Source organism: Mya arenaria, chromosome 4, assembly GCF_026914265.1.
Source record: "Mya arenaria isolate MELC-2E11 chromosome 4, ASM2691426v1".
NCBI lineage: Eukaryota > Metazoa > Mollusca > Bivalvia > Myida > Myidae > Mya > Mya arenaria.
The window spans coordinates 21,707,865-21,735,798 of record NC_069125.1 but is presented as its reverse complement, the minus strand read 5'-3'; the positions used below and the strand labels follow the sequence as shown (position 1 = coordinate 21,735,798).

Genomic DNA, 27,934 nt, shown 5'->3' with positions numbered 1-27,934 from the left:
AGTTGAATTTGAAACTTGCATTTTTATAACATTCTATATTGTCACGATTCCACGACAGTATATCAACTGTTTTAGATACAAAATCTGTAATTTTACGTTTTATGTCAACTGAGAGTACAAGTTCAACAGCTACATGTCTTGAAAAACGTTGCAAATCGTGTACAATAAAATTATTAACAACCGGAAATAATTCCGAGGAAATCAAAACATAATCTATTACACTATTACCGGCTTCCGAATAATATGTATAATTGCCAATTTTAGCATCATCCCCTATTTGGCCATTTACAATTTTCACATCACAGCTTAAACATAAATCCAAAAGTTTATTTCCGTGTGTATTAATAGTTTTATCCATAGAACATCTAGCTGGTAAATTAGGCAATATATTAGTGTCATTTCTATCAATAGAATTAATAAATTGGTCAAAGTCATGTGTATTCGATAAAACATCCGACCGCCTGTTCTGCACTTGAGATCCCCGATAATTGCAGTTAATCCACTGTCACTATATTTTCTTAAACCGTTTTCAATCAGTTCAAAAAAGCCGGTTACATGCGATTGAAAATAAAAGGAATTGCTTGGTGGAATATAAACAAAGCACACATAAATATCTTTTGCGAACTTGAAATAATCTTTACTTAGTTTAATCCAGATAAATCCACTTTTGTCATATTCACACAATGATATTCCGTCACTATATTTATTTTTGTACAATAATAAAACCCCTCCGTGACCCCTTTTAGAATTACTACTTTCCGGTCTTGGAACAGATATCACATTATAATTTTCAACTGAAATTTCATCGCCTTCCTTTAACCACGTTTCACACAAAAATAAAATATCATATGAATTGACAATAGAAATAAATTCCTGATCACTGATGCATGATTTTATACCATCAATATTCCATGAACCAACATTGATGGCACGCTTTTCTCCAATGTCCTAGTCTGATATTGGCGTAGGTATCGGCAGACCTGTTATCTTGGGCGTCGGGGTCGGCTGAGCTCTAGGTGTAGACGTCGGCTGGGTCCTCGGTGCCGTCGTTGGTTGAGTTCCCGGGGCAGTCGTCGTCGCCGTCGTCAATGAAGCGGTCGTCTGTGGCCTCGGCGCGGTCGTCGGCTGAGTCCTAGGCACAGTCGTCGGCTGAGTCCTGGGCACAGTTGTCGGCTGATTCATCGACGTACACGATAGTCGGGGCGCTGTCGTATACGGTGGTTGGGACGGTAGCGCATACAACGGTTTGGGCGTCGAAATAGATGACGGTTGGGTCACTGAGTGCGTTGTTTCAGAAACATACGGCTGGATCGTGGGAGCGGCTGGAGGCACTGACCATCGGCTAGCGTTAGAGTATGAGTTGAAATCGGACTAGTGCCGTTGGACGTGGCCGGCGTATGGAACAATTGAGTCTGATCCCGACGTAGGTTTAAAAGGTATATTGTTAATGTACAATTTGTCTCTGACTAGCGTAGCTTTTTTCCCCTCATCTCTAGCTTTCCGAAGTGCCGGGAACAGGTGGCGTCGACGCTCGTTTACTTCCGGCGGATATTGATCGCTGACATTAGGGCCCCTGTTTGTAAGTTTAACCCTCCTCAGTGCATCCTTAACTAACATCTTGGAGTTAGTGTCCGAAATCTTCGCTACAATTGGGCGAGTTTTGCCAAATGAAAAGTTACCGACACGGTGGGCTCTGTCAATATGGACGGACGTTTCCACTTGCTTCATGTGTAAAATAGATTTACAAAAGTCATACACCTTTGCCTCACAGTTTTCCCCGAATTTGTTGCTGCCCCCGATGAATTGCGATGGTTGACCTGATGCATTTCCGCCTGCGTTGTCCCCGGAAATTACGTCATGTTGGACAGGCTGCTGGTACATTGAGTCCCCAGGACCCTCAGGTATCCCCCAGAATAAGCAATTATCACGCATAGATCGGCATTTAAGATCAATCACAGACTCATTGGTTAAATCCACATGCTCTCTCAGTTTCTGGTTTTCAAATATTACACTTTTTAATTCCGTTTTCAACACCTCTATTTTATTTGAGTTTTCTAATGTTGTAGTGCATATTTCATCGTATTGATCGCTCACAAATTGATTTTGCACTCCATGTTGGTCAAACGGTCATTAATACCTTGAACACTAATCTTTAAATTGTGTAATTCGCCCACTATTTTTGTGTCCATACTATCTAAGCGATGCATGATCTTTTGTGTACAAGAGTCCGAGTTCAAATTCTGTGACAATACTGGCGATGCCCCCGTGAGTACATTCATATAATATGGGGGTTGCTGAGAATACATCTTGGCAACTAGATAAGATTCGTGTAACCACTTAGCTATAAATGCACTTTTGGCTTCTAGCAGTAACTGGTTATCTAGGTTTATTTACTAGTAGTAGGTAATACACATACAGATAGATATTACATCATGGAAGTATGAAAGGTTTACGGTCATAGGCTTTATATTCTATTACATTGTAATGATACATGTATTATATTTATAGATAAACTTTTTCTACGAAGATATGTATATTTGATATGAGTTTTTTTCTTACTTGTCATTCAGACTTTATCATAAAAACAACAACAAAAAAACAGCAACAACAAAAAACAATAACAAAACAATCAAAGACAAACACTTGGTTGGAGCTACAATCAGATATGAGTTACTTCATATGTTGCCTTATTGTTACTTTATGTCAGGTTATACTTATCAAATGGTTTGTTTTTATAAAACGGGCTTCCATAGAAACTATAATTAAGAATGGAAATACTGCATATCAAAATATATTATAATACATGTGTTGCTATGGCAACCATTTGCACTTCTACAGAAACGGATTTTCCCCATTGCGGACCACTTCAGTAAATTCGTCTGCATATATCTCATATTAAACATAACAAGGGACAAAAATGAAATCATTGGTAAAGCACAAAGCGCATCAAAACTTTATTTAAAAATGTGTTGCTATGACAATCATTTGCATAAATACAGAAACTATTTGAATAAATGATTATAAATGTTACAGTATTGAATTATATATTATTTATAAGAAACATATGTTTAAGACTAAACATTGAAATTTATCCAATAACAACAATCTACTATTTCCATAGTAGCCAATAAATTAAAATAAAAGGGGTACATTTCAAGCACTTGTACAATCTGAATTTGTGCACATTGTGTTCACAGATTCTGAAGAAAAAAAAGCAACCTTTATTTCAAACTCATACATTTCAATTTCTGACCAGATGAGCGAGTTACTTTGATTGTTTATCATTTTTGCGACTGACTTTCTTTCACACTTTCCACTTATCACTTAATCACCTATATTGTGATTATAAGTTAGTGAAAGGGTTTCTAATGGAGAATTTATATGATAGTCATATGTTATGATCCAACATGGCTCGAAGAAATATCCATAGGATGTTGTTTTTTTTAATTTGGCCAGCGGGTTCTGAGGTGAAAATATTGAAAGTTTCCCATAAAATAAAAGCTTGCCCCGCCCCCTGGCGGCCAACTCTTTTAACGAACCAACATGGCATGAAGGAATTTGAAAGAGGGTCCCCGAAAGATTTTTTTGAAATAACAAGCGGTTTCTGATCGATGAAGATTTTCAAAGTGTTCCATAGAGTGAAACTAGTACAACGTGCGACGTTAAACAAGGCCAACAAGGATCCCTTCAGAGAAAAGCATGCTCGTCCCTGAAGGGGTCCGCTGGTCTTTATATACAGTAAATTCTCAATCCACACGGAGCCCGGGCTTTGCTATTTTGCATGTTATCAACCAAGTAAACATACGTACTATGAACGTACTTCCGTTTATAACGGAATGTTATACTAAGAACGCACATCCGCCGCCTACAGCGGACCGTTTCATTACCTTCCCCTCCGAGGAGCCCGAGTCTTCGCCTGGGAAACTCGTGGGTAAGGCAACTCCGATTCGGCAGTTGTTAGCATCCTACCGCTGCCACCATTTGTAACGTGCGACGTCAAACAAACACCAATAGATCCCTTCAGAGAAAAGCATGCTCGACCCTGAAGGGCTCCACTGGTCTTTGTATCAATCCACACGGAGCCCGGGCTTTGCTAATTTGCATATCACCAACCCAGTAAATATACGTACTATGAACGTACTTCGTCTGCAGTAACGGAATGTTATACTAAGAACGCACATCAGCCGCCTACAGCGGACCGTTACACTAGCATCAGCCCCTCTTTGTTTTAATGAACCAACATGGTTTGAAGAAGGTTGATAAAGTGCACCTGGAGAAACCGTTTTTTTTTTTTAATTAATATATGGTGCCATGATTACGAACAGTCTCAAGTCCAAGTCGAGACTCAAACTCAGAAAAGCATATTATGAAGGAACAGAAATCAATAATTTATTCCATTTCTTTTATAAAAAAAAATATGTTAATAATAGTAAAACATTCCAATAGCAATTTATTTCAACTACATGTTCTTTCACCATCAATGCTTGGATAGAAGGAAAATTACAATGAAATGAAGTTTTGCCATATTGAGTCTTGAGTCTGAACTCAGACTTGAGACTGTTCGTAATCACTGTCCCTGACCTGCGGTTTCTGATGTAGAAAATGTCCATGAAGTTATATAGTTATCTTCCGCCCCTGACGGCCAAATTGTTTTCCGAACACACATGGCCTAAAACAATCAAATGGGTCTCCTAAGGATCATTTATGTGAAATTATTTTGGAATCTGGTCAGCGGTTTCTGAGGAGAAGATTTTCAAAATTTTCCATAAAGTCTTATAGTGAAAACTAGCCCCTCCCTCTGTCAGCCAAGTTATTTTTACGAAACAACATGGCGTAAAGGATTTTGATAAACGGGTCTACTATTGCTGTGATATTATTTTAAAATCTGGCCTTTATTTCTGAGGGAAGATTTTCCTCTATAGTGAAAACTAGCCTCGCTCCAGTCGGCAGTTTTTAACGAACCAACGTGGATTAAAGGAATTGATCACGAACCACCTTAGGGATATTTCTGTCGGTTTGTGAGAATATGGTTTTCAGAGTTTGCAAATTTGGTTGCAATTAGGCTTGTGGTTAAGGTTGAGAAGTTGTTTGAAGCAAATGTTGTTTTTTATAATGAAGCAGACAGAATTTGAATCATTAACCTGATATTCATGATATTTTTTTCAAATACTTACATTAACATATACCACGTGAAAAAAACCGCTATAAGCGTGTTTCAAATAAGTATTTAAAAGGTCAATGAGCCGTTCAAGTTTTAGAGAATATCGCCATAGAAACCAGGATCGTTAATACCAATAACGACCGGATATTCAATACTCTAATAATACGAGTATGTCGTGATGGTAACTGAATAGCTTTAAAAAAGGTTTTCATCAATTAATGATATCTAAATCTTTTTTTTGAAGTTTAGCAGTCATCAATTTACTATTGGAACAAAAATCACCCACGTCCGAATATCCTATAGCGAATAATACTAGTTGTGAAACAAATATATACCTTAAGATAGCCTACCCCTAATGGGCACCATTTCAAACTATGATCAGCCGCATAATTTCTTAATATGTATAATTTCCTGGGTTCAAAAACAAAATATAAAAGAAATTTACCGTCAAATAACAATTTTATTTACATTTGAATTACCCCACCCCCATTTCAGAATTGTTGAGGAAAAATACTTTATTTAATTTATTTTTCAACAATTTGATAATAATTTGGTATCAGAGTAACACGAAATATATTTGCTTTCAGAAATAATACATTATTGATCACATCACCAACAAATATAATCATACTGTACTGAAATAGCCATATGATATTTCAATTTTAACATACTGTTTTGACCGCGTAAAATTGGAACATCGACGTTTAATAGCAAGATCAACAAGTTCTAGAAATACTCACGACTTGTTCTTTATTTATAATTATCTTTAATCTTTTGGGAACATAATGCCAAAAGATCAAAATGTTTTACCGTCTTATTTAAAAACAAATTAAGTTTGTAATCCCCAACCACCTATTTCAGTCGTGCCTGCAAGTTATAAAATCTTCACAGAAGCTAATATCTATGTGTAGAAATGTATTTAATTAATTTTTAATGAAAATACAATATAAACTTCTGTATAAATGTTAGCTAATGAAAACAAAGAAGAAAAATAATAGTTGTGCTTCTGGCTGGATTCGAACCACAACCTTAAACCCTCAAAAGATTTGTAGTCCTGTGCTTAACAACATTAAAGCATTAAAATTGAAGAATTTCAGGTGGAGGTTTTCATTAGGGGTTGTGCCACCTTAAGACGGGGACATAGGAACACAAAGCAGGATAATTAATAGTTTGTCATGAAGGTTGATGGTCAATTTCTAATCTGTAACCAAGTTGATGATCTTAAAATGAAGAATCTTAATCAAACTCGTTTCATTAATAAGACTTTCATTCTGACGTGTATATTAATTCGATAGTTTCTGTAATATAGGCATTATATACCGGGGGTCACTGAGGGCCCGTGCATCCCCCAGCTGGCCTGCAAGTAATGTTTTTGGGGCACATCTTTATTGATTTAACTGTAAAAATAATTTGTTTTATCGCAATTTAAAGTTTATATAATTATTTGAGCAAATAAACAATTGAACCTGATTCTCGTGCTCCGTTATTCATGGTTTGCCAATTTCAAAGTATAGCATAGTACACGAAACGAAAAAGTCGTTTGAAAAAAGAAATAAGGGCCCGAACATTCGATTATGATAAATAGGCGCCGCATTTTACACAGACAGCTTATCAAAAGTAAACAAATATGGTTACTATTTTCAGAATATATCCTATATATATCAGAAAAATAAGTTGTTTTAAACTGTTAACATGTACTCATTATATGTTCGTCATTGCTTTTAATAATGTCAACAAGATATGTGTGTGCAAGATGGACGATAAGTTAGTTCCTTGTCCCTTATTCCTTTTTCGAATAAGGAATAGGGAACTGGTTCCTTATTCCTTATTCAAAATAAATAATTGTAGATATGCATAAAATCACTTCTTTGTGATATTTTCATCACAATTGAACAACTTTGTGAATAAAATAATGCACGAAAATAGAACAAATCGAATAAGGAATAAGGAACTACTTCCCTATTCCTTATTCAAACTCGAATAAGGAATAAAAACTTTTTAAGTAATACATTTTTTTCCAATAACTATGCAGAAGTGGTCTACATAAAAAGTTTACAGAAATGCATTGTCTATTCAAGAAGGTTTCAGTGCTTCAAGTGCTTTAAAAACGTTCCAAAAACCGAATAAGTAACAGAATTTACGAAAAAAAACTCAATTTCAAAGTGCTTAATTTGCTAATTTTTTGAAGAAATATCAGATATTAATCTTTTTAAACAACTTGAATAAATGCATTTGCTTATTTAAAGGGATGGAGAGTTTCAATTTCTTTATAACGCACACTAAGTCGAATAAGGAATAAGGAACTAGTTTCCTATTCCTTATTCAAACTCGAATAAGGAACAGAAACGGTGAATTTTCAACTTTTTAATTAAGACATATTTTGATCAAATAACTATGCAGAAGTGGACAACATAAAAAGTTTACAGAAATGCATTGTCTACTCAAAAAGGTTTCAGTGCTTCAAGTGCTTTAAAAACGTTCCAAAAACCGAATAAGTAACAGAATTTACGAAAAAAACTCAATTTCAAAGTGCTTAATTTGCTAATTTTTTGAAGAAATATAAAAAAATAATCTTTTTTAAACAACTTGAATAAATGCATTTACTTATTTAAAGGGATGGAGAGTTTCAATTTCTTTATAACGCACACTAAGTCGAATAAGGAATAAGGAAGTAGTTCCCTATTCCTTATTCAAACTCGAATAAGGAACAGAAACGGTGAATTTTCAACTTTTTAATTAAGACATATTTTGATCAAATAACTATGCAGAAGTAGACTACATAAAAAATTTACAGAAATGCATTGTCTATTCAAGAGAGTTTTAGTACTTAAAGTCCTTAAAAAACGTACCAAACTCCGAATAAGGAACAGAAATCTGGAAAACTTCAAAAAATTAACTTACTCGTTTTATCACTTTTCGACAAAATAACTATGCAAAAGTTGTCTATATAAAAAGTTTAAAGAAATGCATTGTCTATTCAAGAGAGTTTTAGTGCTTAAAGTGCTTTAAGTACTAAAACTCTCTTGAATAGACAATGCATTTCTGTAAACTTTTCATGTAGACCACTTCTGCATAGTTATCTGATCAAAATATGTCTTACTTCAAAAGTTGAAAATTCACCGTTTCTGTTCCTTTTTCGAGTTTGAATAAGGAATAGGGAACTAGTTCCTTATTCCTTATTCGACTTAGTGTGCGTTATAAAGTACTTGGAACACTCCATCCTGCTCAATAGGACAACGCATTTATTCAAACTATTTGATAAGATCAATGTGCAATTGATATTTCGTGAAAAAATAGCATATATGAAGCACTTTGAAATTCAGTATTTTTTCGTAAATTTTGTTCCTTATTCGGAATTTGGAGCTTTTTTAAAGCACTTTAAGCACTAAAACTCTCTTGAATAGACAATGCATTTCTTTAAACTTTTTATATAGACAACTTTTGCATAGTTATTTTGTCGAAAAGTGATAAAACGAGTAAGTTAATTTTTTGAAGTTTTCCAAATTTCTGTTCCTTATTCGGAGTTTGGTACGTTTTTAAGCACTTTAAGAACTTAAACTCTCTTGAATAGACAATGCATTTCTGTAAACTTTTTATGTTGTCCACTTCTGCATAGTTATTTGATCAAAATATGTCTAAATTAAAAAGTTGAAAATTCACCGTTTCTGTTCCTTATTCGAGTTTGAATAAGGAATAGGGAACTAGTTCCTTATTCCTTATTCGACTTAGTGTGCGTTATAAAGAAATTGAAACTCTCCATCCCTTTAAATAAGTAAATGCATTTATTCAAGTTGTTTAAAAAGATTAATTTTTGATATTTCTTCAAAAAATTAGCTAATTAAGCACTTTGAAATTGAGTTTTTTTCGTAAATTCTGTTACTTATTCGGTTTTTGGAACGTTTTTAAAGCACTTGAAGCACTGAAACCTTCTTGAATAAACAATGCATTTATGCAACAACGCAACCTTTTATGTAGACCACTTCTGCATAGTTATTGGAAAAAATGTATTACTTAAAAAGTTTTTATTCCTTATTCGAGTTTGAATAAGGAATAGGGAACTAATTCCTTATTCCTTATTCGATTTTTTCTATTTTCGTGCATTATTTTATTCACAAAGTTGTTCAATTGTGATGAAAATATCACAAAGAAGTGATTTTATGCATATCTACAATTATTTATTTTGAATAAGAATAAGGAACCAGTTCCCTATTCCTTATTCGAAAAAGGAATAAGGAATAAGGAACTAACTTATCGTCCATGTGTGCAAGACGTGCATTTAACAAAAGTTTAAGGTATTAGCCATGTAATACAACTCGGGAAACATCGGGTAACATCGACATATATCGCCACTCGCCGTAACTGATCGCGACGAACATCGGGCGTATTCGGCCTGTACCGGATGTTGCTATTTTTAGAAACAGAAGGTATTTCCCGGCTATTCATAGGTCAATAATGGAATTTCTACATCGTAGGATTTGGAAACATTGTGATGTTTTTCTCATGAATATACGTTTAAAATAAATAAACACTAACAGTACACGCTGACAGTTGATTACGATACATCTAACAATTTGAGTCATTACAGTTAAACATGGATTATAAGTGAAATATACGCGTAAGAGAAGATTTTCTCTCGAAAAAACGAACTGTCAACAATCGGCATGGAACTTGGATATTCGTATCAAAGGGCTCTGAATGTAAGTATCCTTGAGTAGTTTTGTACGTTGATGTGTTCAAAAACGTTTTTTTTTTAAATTTATCTTTGGAGTTCTTAAATCAGTTTTATTAGCTAAATGTTTAGACAGCATGTTCATATTTTACATGTACTTATGTACATGTTACATATTTTTATATGTACTTATGTACATAACTTATGTTTAAGATATAATATGAGTATGTAATCTTTAAATTGATTGTTTTATCTTAGAAAAATATTAGACTTAAAATTTTGTTTAAAAATGATGTGTTTTGGTACGTGACCTATTTCTAACATACCACAATACATGTACATACCCGTTATTTGTTTACAAAATGCATATTTTCAAAATTAACCTGTGAAAAAAAGTTGTATGTGGTTTGGGGCTTGAAGCCGCATCTGCTAGGACACTATTGACATTCATTAGCTTGGTGTAAGTCTCGTTAAAACCCCATACTGTTGTGAATCATTATCAACCATATGCACAACAACTACACATTTGTGCCTACCAACCCTTACTCTTGGCTAAAACAGATATTAGTGCAGAATGTATAATACTTGTGCATTTGTATTTTACGGTGGTAGTTTCTGCTGGTTGATAATCAGAAGTCTAATTTCTTCCAGGCAGGAAAATGACTGAATATTACTTAGTCAACAAGACTGGGTTATGAAGAATTCCAGCCTGCATTAAATACTATGTTGGATCCTTGAGAGCGGATTTGACAGCCATGTCCATCCACAAGGCAGTCGCATCTGATCGAGATGATGTGAGTATTTCATATAAAACATATTTGACTTGGTTTTTGTTTTTATAAACCTACTGTATTCAATAATCAAGTGGTGGTGGTGGTGATGGTGGTCAAGTGGTGGTGGTGGTGGTGATGATGATGATGATGATGATGATGATGATGATGATGATGATGATGATGATGATGAATTTTATTGATAAATTCAATAATTTTCTTTATATATATATACATGTATGTATCAGCTTGTTGTTGTTTTTTCAAAATAATGTCGAGAAATATTAAACTGTTTATATTTTATTTTGTATATGTATGGCAGTATAATTATCTATACTAATTAGTTAGAAAGGCTTTAAAGTACAACTTTTTTCCATTACAGCATTAAACATTCTTGATGGGTAAAGTACCTGAAGGTGCATGAAAACCAAATCAGCATTGACTCAGCATTGAGTAGTTATCATCTGTGCACACACTACAAGTACAAAGCATGGGAACAGACCAAACTTCAAATGTTGAAGAGTGAAGAATTATTGTGAAAAAAACACTAATTGTTAGAATACCAATGACAAAATAAACCAGATATACATCAAATTACCCACAGAGATTGTTTACATGTTATAATATTAAAAAAGCATCAACATTAGTTGAGAACTTTCACTCTGATATTTTTGGAGGGGCGAGCCCACTTAGTGTTCTTGTTTCTTCACATATTTTAGTTTAAAAGTACACTCATTTGTTTTAAACTCTGTATTCTGAGTTAGTTTCACAAGTAAAAATCATTTATTTGAAAGAGTACATTTTATGAATAAGTCCAATTAAGCTTTATAATTTTTTACAAGAAAAAGGTTGATTTTTAAGCATTTTATTAGCTATAAAAATGTATGGTAACATGACATTATGTATATTTTCTTCAAAACTGGACGGTAAACTATCATACATTGTGTTTTAAATTGTTCAATAGACATCATAGATAATATCTAAAATGATTTCAGCAGCTTGCCTTATAGTTAACTATTTTTTATGAATTTTATAAAACTGCTATATATTTTCAAACATCGAAAAACTGCTCTTTTCCGAAGAATCATAAGATCAATCAAAATGATTTTTTTCCATGTGTATCAATAATGTGTTCGTTTGAACTTTATTTTTCTGTTAACTGAAGTTTATTTTACCAGAAACTGTTGTGTTTATTTCATAATCTCTGATAATGTGAAAAAAATTCAAATATAGACAAAATATTTACTTGTCGCTCTTTGTAGCCCTTGGAGTTTGGGGGTGGGTGTAATAAAACATCAATAACTTTTTTAATTCACGGTAAAAAATCTTCAAAATTTGGATAAAAGTCCCATAGTGTACCGTGATTATAACTATGTTGTCGGTTAAAGCTTTTAAAAAAAGTGTGTATTACGCGGCTAATACCTTAAATTCAAAACGTTGCCGCCTTGAAACTTTCCATTTCGCCTTTATTAACGCCCAGTTCTCGGAATCATGCTAGAGCCTTTGTAAATTAATAGAGAATAATTTATTTGAAACCCTTTTTGGATTTGTTTTGTTTTTACTTCAGTTAAATTAAATGACAATGACATCCAAAGTAAGGTATCGTTGAGTGCAATCAATATACTTGATTACGGTAGGTTTATATAGTATTTATTCTACATCACATATGTGTGTCAAATGGTCGCTCATGGGGAAGGAAAGGCATGTGTCTTATATATGCAAACAGAGACATTGATGTTAACATCGTCGAGGTGGTCACAGACTTTGCAAGGATGCAGCCAAGACGGTTGAAGCTGCGGAACATCATTGACAGCGACGACAAATGTTAATTCCATGTCATCATATGATTAAAATAATGCATTAAACATTTTTTACAATTAGTTGTGCCCCCCCCCCATTAAGAAAGTCTTGGATCCGCCACTGTTATCCATACTTTAAGATAAATTTCTCAGCAAGTGTAAGATCTTCAGATTTTCATATGTTCATGTTCCTTACAATATAAATCGAAGTGTTGAAAGCACTGATGGACTAACGCTTCATTTAGGGACAAGTTTACAACTATGTTATTCGCACTGAAAAAACCCATAAATGGCTTACACCACAAGGGAGCACTGTTGAATGGGCTAGTTTGAACATTAGACTGAAAATATGTGTGAGCTACTACATAGACACTGGTAAAAGCTTCGTAAAGGGGGGCGGGGTACCATCTTTATAATTGTTCTTTTGAATTTCTTAATGCCTTAACATCAGACTAAAACCAATTAATTTACACGTCTGACGTCTGATATCAAAAGAACATGCTGTATTTTCCAGACAATAAGTATTATAAAGTATGTATGCCATCAGGTTTACATATCTCAAAACACATTCATACATTAAAGCACTGAGAGTGCTTAATGCCGCTATGCCGTTATAATATTTGTGGATGGGAACGAGATTTTGATCATTGTGGCGCTAACGTGAATAACGAGAAAAAGCGAAAATAAAATCGCGCACTCTTTTCCCCTTGATTTTTCATGGTATTTTCGAGCTTAAAACTTAGTTATTTGTTGTCAACATAAAAAAAACACGTCAATTTCAGCAATAAACCCTCTGCAACACTCATTGTTGATTTTTAGTTGATCATAACCTGTTAACGTGTGTTTAATTTACCGTAAAAGTTGGTCAGCTGTTCGGCTTTAGGACTTTGGTAACTACGTTTGTATGACGGTAAGGTGCAAACATTTCTGGCCGATGATGTGAGGTGTTTCTGAAATAAAAACAGTATTATTTTATTTTTTTGAAACGAAAGGACATCAATCAAAATATGCTTGATCATGAAATGGTTGTTTATAACCGATATTTGTTCACATTCTGACAAACTGCGCAGTAACAGAGACACCGTTTCCCGGTTTATCACGAGGAACATCCGGTGTTACATTTCAACGTTCCTGGGTTCAAATTGTGGAATTACATGTGGTAAGTGCAAATAAAGTGTTATTTAATCATTAAATGATTATGTTTAATCAGTATAACACAATCTACAAGCTTCAAATTTTGTTGGATAAAACAATGTAATGAAACTTATATCCTCGAAAGTTGACATTAACAATGAAGTTTGTAAGGAAGTCATGGTTTCAAAGGGCGTCTTTGGAATGCTAAGGAAGTTATAGATTAGTATGAAAAAATGTATTTGCTAAGGATGTCATTTGTTACCAGGGAAGTCATAGGTTGCTGGGAAAGTCATGGTTGCTCAGGTAGCCATTGGTTGCTATGGATGCAAGTTGCCTCTTGTGAAGTAAATGGTTGCTAATGAAGGTGTTGGTTGCTTCGAAAAATAATTGGTTGCTTAAGAAGTAAGTGGTCGCTCAGTAAGTCAATTATTGCAATGGAGGTAATCGCTTGCTAAAAGTAAGTCATTGGTTGCTATGGATGTAAGTAGTAGCTGAAAAGGTTTGTGATTGCTAATGCAGTCAATGGTTGCTAAAGAAGTAATAAGTGACTTAGTAAGTCAATGGTTGCCAAGGAAGTCATTAGTTTCTTGGAGGTAAGGTGGTCATTGGTTGCTACGGAAGAACATGGTTGCGAAGGAAGTCATTAATCCATAAAAAAATCATTGGTTGCATAGTGAGTAAGTGGTTGGTAATAAAGATATTGATTGCTAAGGAAGCCATTAGTTGTTAAGGAGGTGGCTGGCTGATAAAGAAGAAAGTTGTTGCTAAAGATGTCAAACGTTGCTAAGGAAGTGATTGGTTTCTAGGTAGTTACAAACTACTACACGAGGTGAAATTCCAAATACAAATGGTCTGGGGTGGGGCCTTCTTGTTTCTAAGATTTTCTTAGATATTAATATAAAAGAAATGCTATTATAGAAAATCAGGGAATCCCAGGAGCGGTACCAGTTTCAACCAATGGACAAAGATTTCACTTTACCATTATTAAAAGAACCAAGAACTCACAGGGACAGGATTTGAAAAATTATTGGTAAATAGCCATAACATATATGTACAAACCACTTATTATAAGTGTTGGCCTTGTGGATAGGGAGAAGAACATTTTCAAAGCTTTAACTATTTAATTATATAGAAAACCCGGGACCCTGGGCTGGGACAATATTCATCACAATGTTCATGATATGAACAATCTTAGAAAAATACCACTTAATGAGATTGTACATCTTAATATCAAAGGCCTGCAGTTGAGATGGTCTGCAAGGTCTGAGATTTGCAGTTAGAGAAGATATTTTTATATAATATATAGAAAACCTGAGACCCCTTGAGCCATTTAAGACAACAGGGCTTTTCCTTGAATAATCTTGGTAAAGGACCACTACAGTAAAACCTGTATTAAGTGACCACCTTTTGGAAATGGTAAAAGTGGCTGCTTACTACAGGTGGCCACTTAGTCCAGGTTGGACTTTTCTGACACTTTAACTTTGTTCAAACAGCGGTCGATTGTGTATCTTAACCACCACCTCACCCCACAATCAGTATCATCAGTACCATTAAAGAAGGTTGAATACAAATGTAGAAAAAAACATTTTGCAAAATTACAAATATAATGCAGTATATGAAAGCTAATACGTAGCATAAAAAAAAACCACCAAAAAATAGTCCACACAACTACATGTACATTTTTAAGTTCAATTTTTAAAGTAATCATTCATTTTCGTTTGCTTAACTTCTGTCTCTTTAAAGTGCATTTACATTGAGCCGACATTATCATGCCCTCTGTGAGTCAAAAACCATGTTCATTGAGTCCTCGTTTCCTGTAATTTTCCTCTGTCTTTGAGTGTTTGGACTTCAGTTGTTAGCATAAGCAAGCAACTGATTTGAGTCCGTACACAGTTTTTCTTGCACTACGGCCGTTTTCTAATAATTTAATACACTCGACACGTTCTTTTAGAGTCAGACACTTCGGATTTATACATGTATGTCAGACTGCATACTAAATGCCAGCAGCTGTGGTAAGGAAATAGTTTGGAAAAGTGAAGAGTTATTTTTTCCGTCTTAATTTGTATTCACCAGATAGATCAATAAATAGTAAATACTACACATACTGGGACATTCTTGTATTGCCAACTGTAACTGCCCCAAGAGGTCAGTACCTCATTGGTTGCGTAAGGTCGCAGATCAGGATCCTCCAACGTGTCATACAGAAAGAAAACGATGACAATTGAATCCAGTAGCTTTCTTTCCTGGCACTCGAATTAAATGTTACCATGACATTTGGAGTGCTCACTATTTGTTCGAAACCCCAGGAAATGTGTATCAGGTGTGTCGGTACACTGGGCAGCTACTTTACACACCGCCATGTCTATTAAAAAGAGCTTTTGTTACGCAACAGCGATTTCTTGTATATTACTAGATCAGTGTTTCAATACTTCTGATGTGACGTGAAAAGCAGCAATTGCAGCGATTCTTGACGGCATCTCAGCTGGTCAAGCCATATTGCAGTTTTTGGGTGTGTGGATTGTTTCAATTACTTTGAATATCAAACGGTTCTTTCATAGGAAATTACGATATGAACATGCAATTTTCCTGCCCACTCCCCCAAGCCGCTGGTCTTTGATCTACATGTTCTTGGGATCATGTGCTATATCAAATCAATGCTAGAACTATAAATTATGTTTCATTTAGTGCATGAACTCACTCAATATAATATTTGATTCCAACTAACATGTTCTTTCAAACTAATATCCTAAATAGTTTACGAAACTGAACAAGACCAAAGTGTAAAATACTTATTACCATTAAAAAGGGTTAAAAATCATACAAAGTCATTCTCACATGAACTATACCATTTATTCTAATCCGCAAATTCAAGTCAACATATGTTTAACTTTATAACAACAATAACAATTACATAGCAATAAAGCATGATTCCTAAAGGCCTAGATATACGATTTCAACATTTTCCTGATTCACAACAAAAATATTCTATTTAAACAAGCAATTAAAACATATTTCTAATGTATTAATTCGATTCCTTAATCCGGTTGTAGTCTCTTGTGGTAACACTGTATGAAGTTTATGTAAAGGTAACTTTCATGTTCAAACTTACATTTTTCTCGTTGTTTTATTTCATTGTAAACATTCACAAAATGATAGCTGAAACGAAGAAATAAACATGCTCATCATGCCTACCATAAGCATAACTATGTACATTGTAAATTGACATGACAAGGCCTTCCCTGCCAGTCAAGCCAGCCGATCCATACCCGACTGACCAATCATTGATAAAATTCGGCGGGGCTTATCAGGTGCCCGTTGCAATTCACCATGACCTCCCACAATCTGCACTTATCAACAGTAGTGTAATACGTTGTTTCTATGTACTTATTTTCTAAAACTTAGAAAAGCAACGGCATAAAATAAAATATTTTCCTCATTACTGTTGGAAACTTTAGACAAATAAGACAAACCGAAATACAAAGTGAGTGACAATTTCCCTTAATTTGTCCCCTCTATCTATGCATTTTTTAGTATTTTTTCATACAAAAAATACCTTTAGTAAAAGAATATCTAAACCGTCAAAACGTATTTAGCGTTGTATGTAACTGTTTATAGTATAAGTATAATGTTCAATAGACTGAATATAGGAATACTCATTATTTGTATATCGAAGAACATTTGAGTGTATAATTTTGATGACATTTTGCGATTCACTTATATTTCGATTTGTATCCCTTTTATGCGTAAAGTGTTAAATCCCCGGCAAGCACATACACTTGTTCACATACTTTAAGGGGCAAGAAAACTCAGTTACCATTAATCTTAATTGAATCACAAATGTTTGACATTTAGATTAAATATCTATTTCATTATAATGTCAGGTCACAAAAAGTATACGCGTGTTAATTAAAAATCAGATTTTTACATCCATGTAAATGATTTAAATCAAATTATAAAGTGTATATGGATTATGAGTTTTGATTATAACAGGGATAATTCAATTAAACGATTTTCGTGAGTTCTTGTCTGAATTGCATTGAAAAAACATAAATGTGAGATATTCTCGCATTCACTCGCAGCTTGTGTATTTTTTGCCATTTCGTTTTTGTTCTTCATTGAATTATAGCAACGGCTTCACTTGTTGTTTATTGAATGACTGCGTTTTCTGCCTGCCCCTTTTCATAGTTATCGTCTACACACTTGTTTTTGAAACCAAGATTTGTTGTATGTACACAGGTTTCAATCTATATAAATAAGCGTCAACAACATCGGGAGCTTTCTGAAAACCTCATTGTGGTAAAGTATCATATTAACAATTAACTTTCGCCCTGCGAGGTATTTGTATTTGGTATAAAGCCTTAAGATTCACACAGTCTTTGTTATTCTTCAAGATAGCATGCATAAAGAGTATAACTTCTGTATAGTCTTAAGGTCTGCTTTTTGCGCAACCGTCGGACAAAGGGATCGTGTGACAAAGAAAAGATAATTGCTATTAGGATGGAGTTGATTTGTCAACTACGGACCCAAACCTTCAGTCTGAATATACAAGCCAAGGTTTTCCAGTTTGACATCGCCAGGTTAAATCTTCACTACTTTTCATGAAAACTGTCACTCAGACGAACAGTACGCCTTACAATTTTCATCAGATAGAATACAAATTTGACAGTCCAAACCGTCGAACCGATGGCATTGTTTTATTTCAATATCTGTGTACAATTTATGAAGTAGATATGTACTTACATTGATTGGCCTGAAATTTTTTTTCGAAGACTTTTCAAGGAGCTAGTAAACTGCCATCAATTTCATGATGTAGGTGCTATGCACATATTCATACACATGGCTTCATTAAGAAAGAAACCTTTTGAATACTTAAGCGCATATTTTGTATTTCTAATCTCATTCCGTTTGCAAAAATATATTTGATTTGACCAGGTTTTGATCGGGATCCAACGAATTTGTATTGCATGTAATATTTCGTGTCAAATTTTCCATGTATCGCGCAGTATGTTGTACTTGAATCCACCTGATAATGGAAATCATTTCATGTAGTGTTGTGCCGATGATCGATTATAATCGACAATTGATCGGAAAAGCCTGTGTCGGCGACAAGGGAAAGTGAAATTTGAACAATCGATTATAGAAATAAGGAACGTAACCGCTATTTTCTTTTCTAGTTAATGTTGAAATGTTAAGGTGTTACTATGTTAAGTTATCTAGCCAGTATGTCACTTCAGTATCTTATTACAGATTGTCTTTGTAATTTAACTGCTAAAGGATTAGTTCTCAACTTCTCATGTTTGTGGTTTAAAGGTGATTTTTAAAACATGTTTCCGTTTACTTCGTACCATGTATAAATTTAGTTTTCTCAGGTTTCTGAAAGAATATGTTCTTATAAAACAAAGAGAATACTCAACTGCTTGTTGTACTTGTTACAGACTGATTACTAAAAAGAAATTTATTTCTCCCACATCAGATAAGTAGTTCCATGACAATGCTAGAAATTCTTGTCTTGCCCACGGGCGAAGATAAAATGCCCGTATGGAACTTCTTTTAATGTTCACCAAATTGAAATTACCTCCCTTGTTGAAGACTGTCGTCTGTAGCGCATCATGGAAACCTTGTCTGGTGGCAATATTTAGAACGCGAGTTAATTATTTCTCGCTTCAAATGTCACCAGAAAACAGTTGAAACGCACTTTTCAAGAAATAATGCTTCGCTCTTCTTAGAACTATTTAAAGACCGATCAGACAATTTACATACTCTGAATCACTGCGCGAATATCCATGACAACCACGAATTATTGCATATCCGTACGCAATTATTTTCACTAAGCACAAAAGAGTTCTGGCAAAAAATACATTTTTACTTAATTTTGTTTAACTGAGGTGGGAGAAAAAGCATCAAATAAAAATCTCATTTACCTTTCTTCTTTCAAAATGCTATTTATAACATACAACCTACCAAACAAGTTCAGAACCAAAATGTGAAAATTTTTACTTATCATTATGAATAAAAAACTTAACGAGGTCACCCCAGTAAAGTTTTGTACTACGCAAACATACCTAGGTAATTATAATAATGTAAATAACAACAACTTGTTTGTTTTTTTAATCGGAGCGTATTATAAACGTTCGTGTACTAACTTTTTTACGAAAATTTGATCGACATTCATTTTATGAAACTAACGCCTGAGCGGTTTAACTTTCGCGCAAAAATCCACGTTTCTGCTCAAAGTGAGGAGCTAGTGGTTCAACTTAGCGAACACCAAATAAATTAGAGCTCATTTTGGCGATCTAAAGAGAAAGGTACGAGCCTGTGGCCTCGCTGCGCTCGCTCCTTTTTCTGTAGATTGCCAAAATGCGTCACATGTTAAATAAGGGACGTATCGTCGGGACTTTTACAAAATTGGCTTTTACATAGTATTAGACAAGTGACATCAAACCCGTTTCAATTATATTCCGTAAATTTTGATTACCATGCCAAAAAAGCATAAACAGAATCAGCCACCAAAGTTGTGTCATGGCTGCCAATTAAGCTGTGCAATATTGCTCAAAACGCCGTCATGATATGAATGATATGTGCTAGTTAATATATGTGCTCTTAACTATTTTCCATGTGTCCATATAACGTCCGTGCATTGAAATGTTACCGTATGGAAAAGCGTTAAAGGACATTGTTAGGCAAAAGATGAGTAAAATATTCAGGGTTATTTTCGTTTTATTATTGAACTAATTTCCGAGTAGGTTTGGTTTTATCCATAGTTATATTTAGTAGAGATCAATCCCAGAACGAGGTTGCGCATCCTACAGAACGACCACCCGTTAGTGCATCACGACATTCAACCGGGAATTCACGACCATATCATTGTTTACAAATATGAATGCTGTGGAATTTAAATTACTTTAGGTTTTTATTTGTTCAAAATCCTTTGCCTTTAGTTGGATTTATTTTCTGTAAATGGGGAATTTCAGAGTCTAATTTGGGGGGAAATCAGGTCCGTCGCGTGTACCGGTTATAACAAAGGCCACGGCTATAAATGTAGCGAACAATAACAGCAGTTTACTACATTTCTTAAATATTCATTTTGGTTATCGAATATTCGATCGAAACAATAACCGAATATTCAAATATCAATTTTGCCATTCGTTTGCATCCCTACTAATAACTTAACCTTTTTAGCACACCTGGGCACAAAGTGCTCAGCGTGAGCTGTTGTCCGTCCGTCCAACCCTCTTCCGTCATTAACATTTTCCTTAAAAAAACCTCATTCTTTACCACTAAATAGGACAATTTCATCAGGAATATTTCTTGGGTGGTCATCTTTAAGATTCCTTCACTAAACTGGTTCCATGCAGAACTCTGGTTGTCATGGTAACTGAAAGGAAACCTTTGAAAATCTTCTTCTCAGAAGCGCTGGCCCGATTTCAACATTATTTCACAGAAGTATTCCTTACGTTGGAGGCGAGGCTACTTTTTACTATATGTCTGTATGAATATCTTCGCGATGCAATGTTTGCAAAGGGCGAGGCTTCTTTTCACTATATTTGACTTTGAAAATCTTTTTCTCAGTATACGCTGGCCCTTTTTTAAAATAATTTCACCGAAATGTTCCTTAGGTAACCCTCTATGAAACTCCGCATGTTTATTCTGTAAAAAACATGGCCGCCAGGGGCGGGGCTTCTTTTCACTCAATGTTTATATGGAAAACTTCTCCTCAGAATCCTCTGGCCCGATTAAAATAATAAAAGAAAAGTTCCATCATTACCGCCAGGGGCGGGGCTACTTTTCACTATATGTATTGAAAACTTCTCTTCGGAAACGATTAGCCCGATTTCAAAATAATTTTCATTTAAAACACGGGACGCTTTATAGTTTTACCTTAATTAAAGGTCCATCGATGTGTTACATTTTATTCAGAGCTTGTACTCTCAAAATGCATATAACCTGGCCCGGTCTGGTCCGACACCAAATGCTGAGTCAGCAGGTCAGGCCAGGCCAACCAGGTTTTATTACATGCCGCTACCAAGTGAAATTATAGACATGGCAGCGATACCAATTAACAACAATTGAGATCTGTTCTATTGTAATACAGTCATTTTGTGACAATTAAGGGCTGAACCTACCACAAATTGCAACAGAATATCTGACAAGAGTTTATTACTCATAAAAGTAATCTATAACCAGAACTTGTCGGAAGGAATCCAAATGGTGGAAAGTATTAACAAATAATGTTTATTAACCCTTCTTTGGTACCACTTTTTGCTACTTTATTATGGGATATTTAACGAATTTCTAACGATATATCAATAGTTTAACACATATTTGCATAGACAGATGGTTTGATGTAATTAGTGAGATGGCCATTGCATTCAGGTAAGACCTTCCACTTATAACGACCTGACATATGTACTTTGTAAATAATAAAGCATAACCATAAGACGTCGTTTGTTCCTTAAGCAATATTAAATTTCAAGAAACATTATGGTTATACTTTATAGTAGGTCAAAATAAATTGTTAAGATGTCAAGATGTCAAACATTGTCTGGTTTCTCAGTCACTATTTTATGATCGTCAAATAGAGTGCAGTTGTAATGTTTCGTTCTAAAATATATCAAACCGATTGCTGAAAAGAGTGGAAAGAAAATACCAAGGCTAAAACAAGATAAGATCAACAATGGCCCCTATTTGTGTTGGTCAAGTTTCTGAGCCCAAAGCCTGCCAATATTTACACACAAATAATGATTTGCAATGCTGATAAGCTCTTACTAAATTTCAACATGCCCCTGGTATAAATGCGATGAAAGAATGTACGCATGGCTTGACTCTCCCATTGCGTTACCTTTTTATCATGTCTATCTATACTGGTGTATTACCAAGGCAGTGGAAAGATGCTAATGTATATGCTATTTTTAAAAAAGATGAGCCGACCCTTTCTGTGTTAGAACGGGTTGTATACAAGAGCATTTTCAATCATCGTCGTCATGTCATATTTTATACCCTTTCAGGACATCGACTTACTTTCCTTTACACCGCCTTTTGTAACGCCTTAGATGACAGTCTTGAAGTCAGAACGGCACAATTGTTATACATCAGCATCGCCTTTGATAGGATTTGGCATAATGGTCTGTTTGTCAAGTTCCAAGAAACTGCATGAAAAGGTTTCACTGAAAACAATGTTCGTCTTATAAATCAGGAAAGGATAATTTAAAATTTTGCAACCAGGAACTTTTGTAACCAACCTTAACATGGCATGAATAAAAAGAATAGAACTGCAGGTGTCCATTATGTTCTCAAGAAAACGCCAACTTCGTATCTATATATACGTTTGTGTCTCTAGTTCATAGAGTGAATACAGTTCAGTCCTACGCATTTATACCAAATCTCCAGTTTACCCCAAAAATGCCTTATCTGGAGGTCAGTGTGGTGGTTGTTATTAAAATAACAGGGAGCTCATGAAACTAGCAGATAACATCTTCTGGGATGCCTTCTTACCACTATTAAATTACAAATCGCTAGCTTGACTGAGAAGAAATGACTAATAATTAAAATTACATATTCTGAAACCTTGACTTCATTATTAAATACTAAACTAAGAATAGCACACACACACACTACAACTCCTTTTCTTACTGTGTTCGTCTTTCCGTCAGTTGCAATCTCTTCATTAATAGGATTTCATTCAAACTTCACAGATTTGATGAGCACCATGGAAAGGCGTTTTACGCATTAAATATATGATGTGGTGTATGATATCTGTGTTCTCATATTATATCACATTATATTCAACATATGTCTTATTATCAGCATATGCGAAATATTGGCGTTTATCACGTGTCTGTGACTGTTCTTGTTTAATTTAAACGAAATAGTTATTTTCAAAATACATTTTGGGTTCCAAAATACATTTTCCCCTATCAAAAACAACTTTCAAGTCAGTTTTATTTTAAAATCCATGTAAAGGTTTACAAAACGTTCAATTGATAAAACAGGTCTTGTAACATATTAATGGAAAACATATATATAATAAAGTAAAAACTTTGGCTCTTTACAGACGCATAATATATCATATAGTCTTTGTCTCTCAGAGATTGACCGATTTGACATCTGTTTTTAAATTAGTTTTGTCTTGGAATGAGCCATTTTTGATATAAGACTGCTGACAAAAGATCAAATATTTTTTTTATATTTACGTTTGGAAATTGATGTATACTTAAAAATTTACGCTTTAAGAAAAAATGAAAATTTTCAGTTGTTTAATTTTCATTTGTTTTTTTAAACAATTTTGTGATCTGTTGACATAATCGGAGGATTCTAAAATAGCATGTCACAAATGTTCAGCATTTGAATCTGGCGTGTCATGCGCACCCATATCAGAAGTTCATAAGTCAAGGTCAAACTCAAGCATCATTTGTCAAAATGTCTTGTATTTTTGCTATTTTGAGATTAAGTGGCACAATCGTTAACAATGACCTATTCGTATGAATTACTCACACGGGTGTGACAAATTCGTACGAATATGTCTTTAGCACCCCGGATAGGCATTTCATGTTAATTCAGCCGTGCTGGAAAACTCTTTCTAAAACACCGGATAGGCATTTCCGGTGACATCAGCCGTGCTGGAATATAATTATGTCATGTGTTCCCGTTCCGGATAGAAAATTCCGACCCGAGGGCACCTGCGTTGCCAGGTAATGAAGCTTGCCGAGTTACCGGCTACGCCGCGTGCAAGAGGGTCGGATTTTTCCGACGGACACACATGATAGATATTAAATCAAAATGTCCAAAAGTGCATTGTGACCCTGCCGTTGAGCTTGTCTTGATGTGGCTAACTCTTGTGATGTTTTTTTTAATCGGTCCATGCACCATGAAGTAACTTGCCTGGACATAAACTGCGACAGATTGAAACGAGCAATCCTAAAGTAACAAAAATAAAAATGATAGTATATACATTAAAGTTGCACTCTCACAGATTGAACGTTTTGACAACATTTTTATTTTTTGTCTTGGAACGAGCTAACTTTTGCGAAAATCCATGGACACCAGTTATATAAGACTACTGACAAAAAACAGATCGCAAATTTTTATATTTAAGTTCAAAATTGTAATTTTATGCATTTTTCTTAAACTGTAAGCAACGGTTTAAGCCATAAAACATTTATTTTCGATCGGAAATATGAAAATCTACGAATTGATTTTTTGTCAGCAATCTTATATCATTTGTTTGCAGATATTTACGCAAAAAATTACTCTTTCCAAGACAAAAAATAAATAAAATTGTAAATAACAATCATGATTTTTGTCAAACAGATATCAATATGTTTAATGTTAAAGGATAACATGTTTATGACCCATATCATTGACCAAGCCCTTAAAGCAATACGAAACTTCTACTTCACATATGAAGTATCTGTGAAGAAAAGTAATCAAAATATTGAATGCTAAAGAATTTGACATGTATAGCCCCTGTGAATATTAGGGCCTTCAGTTTTCAACATCTTTCTAAACGACATCTTCTACTTTATTAATAATGCAGCTTTGTATAATTATGCAGATGACAATACTCTTTCTGTGTGTGATAAAAAAATCCTGATGTTGTTAAGACCACTCTTGAAGAAGAAAGTAACATTTTGATAAAATGGTTCACTTCCAATCAAATGCAGGCTAACCCTGACAAATTTCAGGCAGTTTCAGTTGGCTCAAGGTCTGTTAAAGAAATAAAACAATTCAATATACTTAATCACACCATTGTTTGTGAAGAGCAAAGTGAAACTTTTAGGTGTTGAGGTAGTTTATTAAATATTAAATTTTGATGCCCAGATTTCTAAAATGTGCAAAAAAGCTGCTAAGCAATTGAATATTCTTCAAAGTCTAAGCAAATTTTTGACAACCAATACTATGCTTATCATTTTTAAATCTTTTATCAGATCCAATTTCAACTACTGTCCAGTCGTTTGGCATTTTTGAAGCAAGACTAACACAGAAAAATTGGAAAAGATTCAATACAGAGCTTTAAAAATTGTTTTTAATGATTTCACCTCAACTTACGAAAATCTTCTTCATAGAGTTCAATTGCCAACATTACATTTGAGCAGGGTAGGATACATTGCTATTGAAACTTACAAATGTCTGTATGGTATCTCACCAGAATATGTTCAAAACCTTGTAACTTTTAAGACATGTAATTTTAATCTGAGATACGAAAACTGTGTAGACGTTCCATCAGTAAGAACAACTAAATATGGGAAAAACTCTTTCCGCTTTGAGGCCAGTCAGGTATGGAGCAGCATACCAAAGGAAATAAGGGTCTCCCAAAACTACCTGGAATTTAGGAGGCTGATCCGCACCTGGACAGGTCCCTCTTGTAAATGTTCAATGTGTAAATAATAAATTTTTGTTTTGAAAAATAGAAGTAATTGAGAACTTTAAGAGGTTTCACTGAATATCTTTTATCCTTTGTCTTAACGGAAAAGGAGTTTTGTTTTCAGTGGGATAGGTTACACCCACTGGACAAGATATGGCATTCAAATACCAAAAAAAAATTCTTCGGACTTTTTTGACTTAAATAACAACTTATTAAAGTAAATTACATGGGCTAATATCTAATTATCATTGTTCAAATTTAGATAACATCTGTCGAACACATACGTACAACTACTTATGGTTTTCTTTCGGCAAGTAATTTGTTAAGGTGTAACGACTTTACTTTTTCAATTAACATTCTTTAATCAAAATAACATGATACATATCATACCTCCTCTAAGCAATACTTTAATCGGATTTTTCCTATCATGCTAGATTAATTATAAGTTTTTTTACAAACTACACATCGATGTACAAAGCTGTTATTCCCTTGTATATTTTGCTACTTACAATTTTGCTACTTATTATATGATTACCCTTTAAGTTATACATTTGAAACAACTAACCATTTTACAGTGATATATACCAACTAGTGGAACCGTACGCGTGTGGACTGGCCGTACAGCCGGGAAAATTTGTTGGTGTTATCACTTTTCTCGATGGTCTAATCCAATGTTCCTAATTGTTGGTTTACCTAAATCATGCATTTTTTTACATTTTTCTATTTCTGTTATTATTTTGTCATCAGGCAAGTACAACATCATTAGTTTAGAATCCATCCAAAATTCTAAATGCACAATCGTTTTGTACAGAGTATCAGGACTGACTTATTTATCCTCTTTGATAAAAAATGAAGTCATCAAACTGACAGTATCTTACACATTTAGCATGCGTTCATCTACATTTGTCCCCCGAAAAAACTGTCAGCAATGGATCACTGCTTATGTGTCTTTTGTATCCCAGAGTATTACTACATACCTGCAAAACTTGGATTGTTATCTCCTTGCCGCTTCCCGCCGACATAAGTTTTTTGTTGTCATGCCTCTATCACAAGGAGGTCCATAACTTTGCCTATATTGTAATCGATGTGCCGCAAAATATCGTCCTCTAAACCAGGACGTCCACTGTTGACCATAGCCATACTGTAAGCGATTTCCCATGTTGTTGCATTCTTCAATTTCCTTGCAGTTTCGGAGATATCGTCCCCGAACAGTTCAACCGTAAACGTGTAAGGGTGATTGCACAGATGGGCGTATTCTTATCTTGGTTCAGGTTAATATAACATTATGAATGATAAACATAAGACTCTTTCCTGTTTGACATAAAGATATTAAAAAAATCAGTGTGTTGGGTTCTTAACAAATTTATATGGAATGTATGCGGACCTTTTATCGTTAATCACTGGACATATCAGTTTAAAATGATATTCTATTTCCACTTGATTTAAATTACAGACTTTGCAATATCTTAAGTTCATGGTGATCAGATCTGAACTGTGCGTAACAGTGTCTGTATTTCCGTATAGTCAAAATATCAAGGTTTGGCTCATGCTCACAGTTAGAGTTAATTAAGTACAGAGTTCCAGTTTCGGGGACTGTTCAACGGTTTCTCTCCATGATTGTTCATACTGGTCTCTGAGACCTTGTGTTAAGTTGTTAACGAAATGTTTTGGCAGTGATTCACCTTGGTTAACCCAAACATAACCAAATCCATTTTCATCGAGTAATCGTTTTATCTCAGTGGCCCAATTTACCGCTAACGTATCATTAGTGACCAACAGGTAGTTAACATTTTTTCACGTATCTTGTGTCCGGCATATTTAAGATTTTCATCCAGTATTTAATGCATTTAATGCATTTTACATATGAATTTACATTCAGTGACTTTGCATTTGAATATTTGTACCTCTTGCAAGCATGACGATGTTTTCACTTGATTTAAAAGCCCACAATTCACATCCGTATAATAAAATTTGTAACAATTTTGATCCAAAAAGCTTGAAAAAGAGTGTTTTTGGTAATTGACCATATTTGAACATAGA

The 27,934-nt window shown here is 34.4% G+C and overlaps 2 long non-coding RNA genes across 2 annotated transcripts in view; one reads left to right on the top strand and one right to left on the bottom strand.

The window, feature by feature from the left end:
• The window catches only part of LOC128230585 (uncharacterized), a 319,871-nt gene that overhangs the window by 187,933 nt on the left and 104,004 nt on the right, over window positions 1-27,934 (bottom strand). The gene's annotated exons all lie outside the window — the stretch shown is intronic.
• On the top strand, window positions 9,659-11,096 carry LOC128230589 (uncharacterized). The gene is made up of 3 exons (XR_008260273.1): window positions 9,659-9,858; window positions 10,482-10,624; window positions 10,983-11,096. It is a non-coding gene; the product is annotated as an uncharacterized LOC128230589 (long non-coding RNA).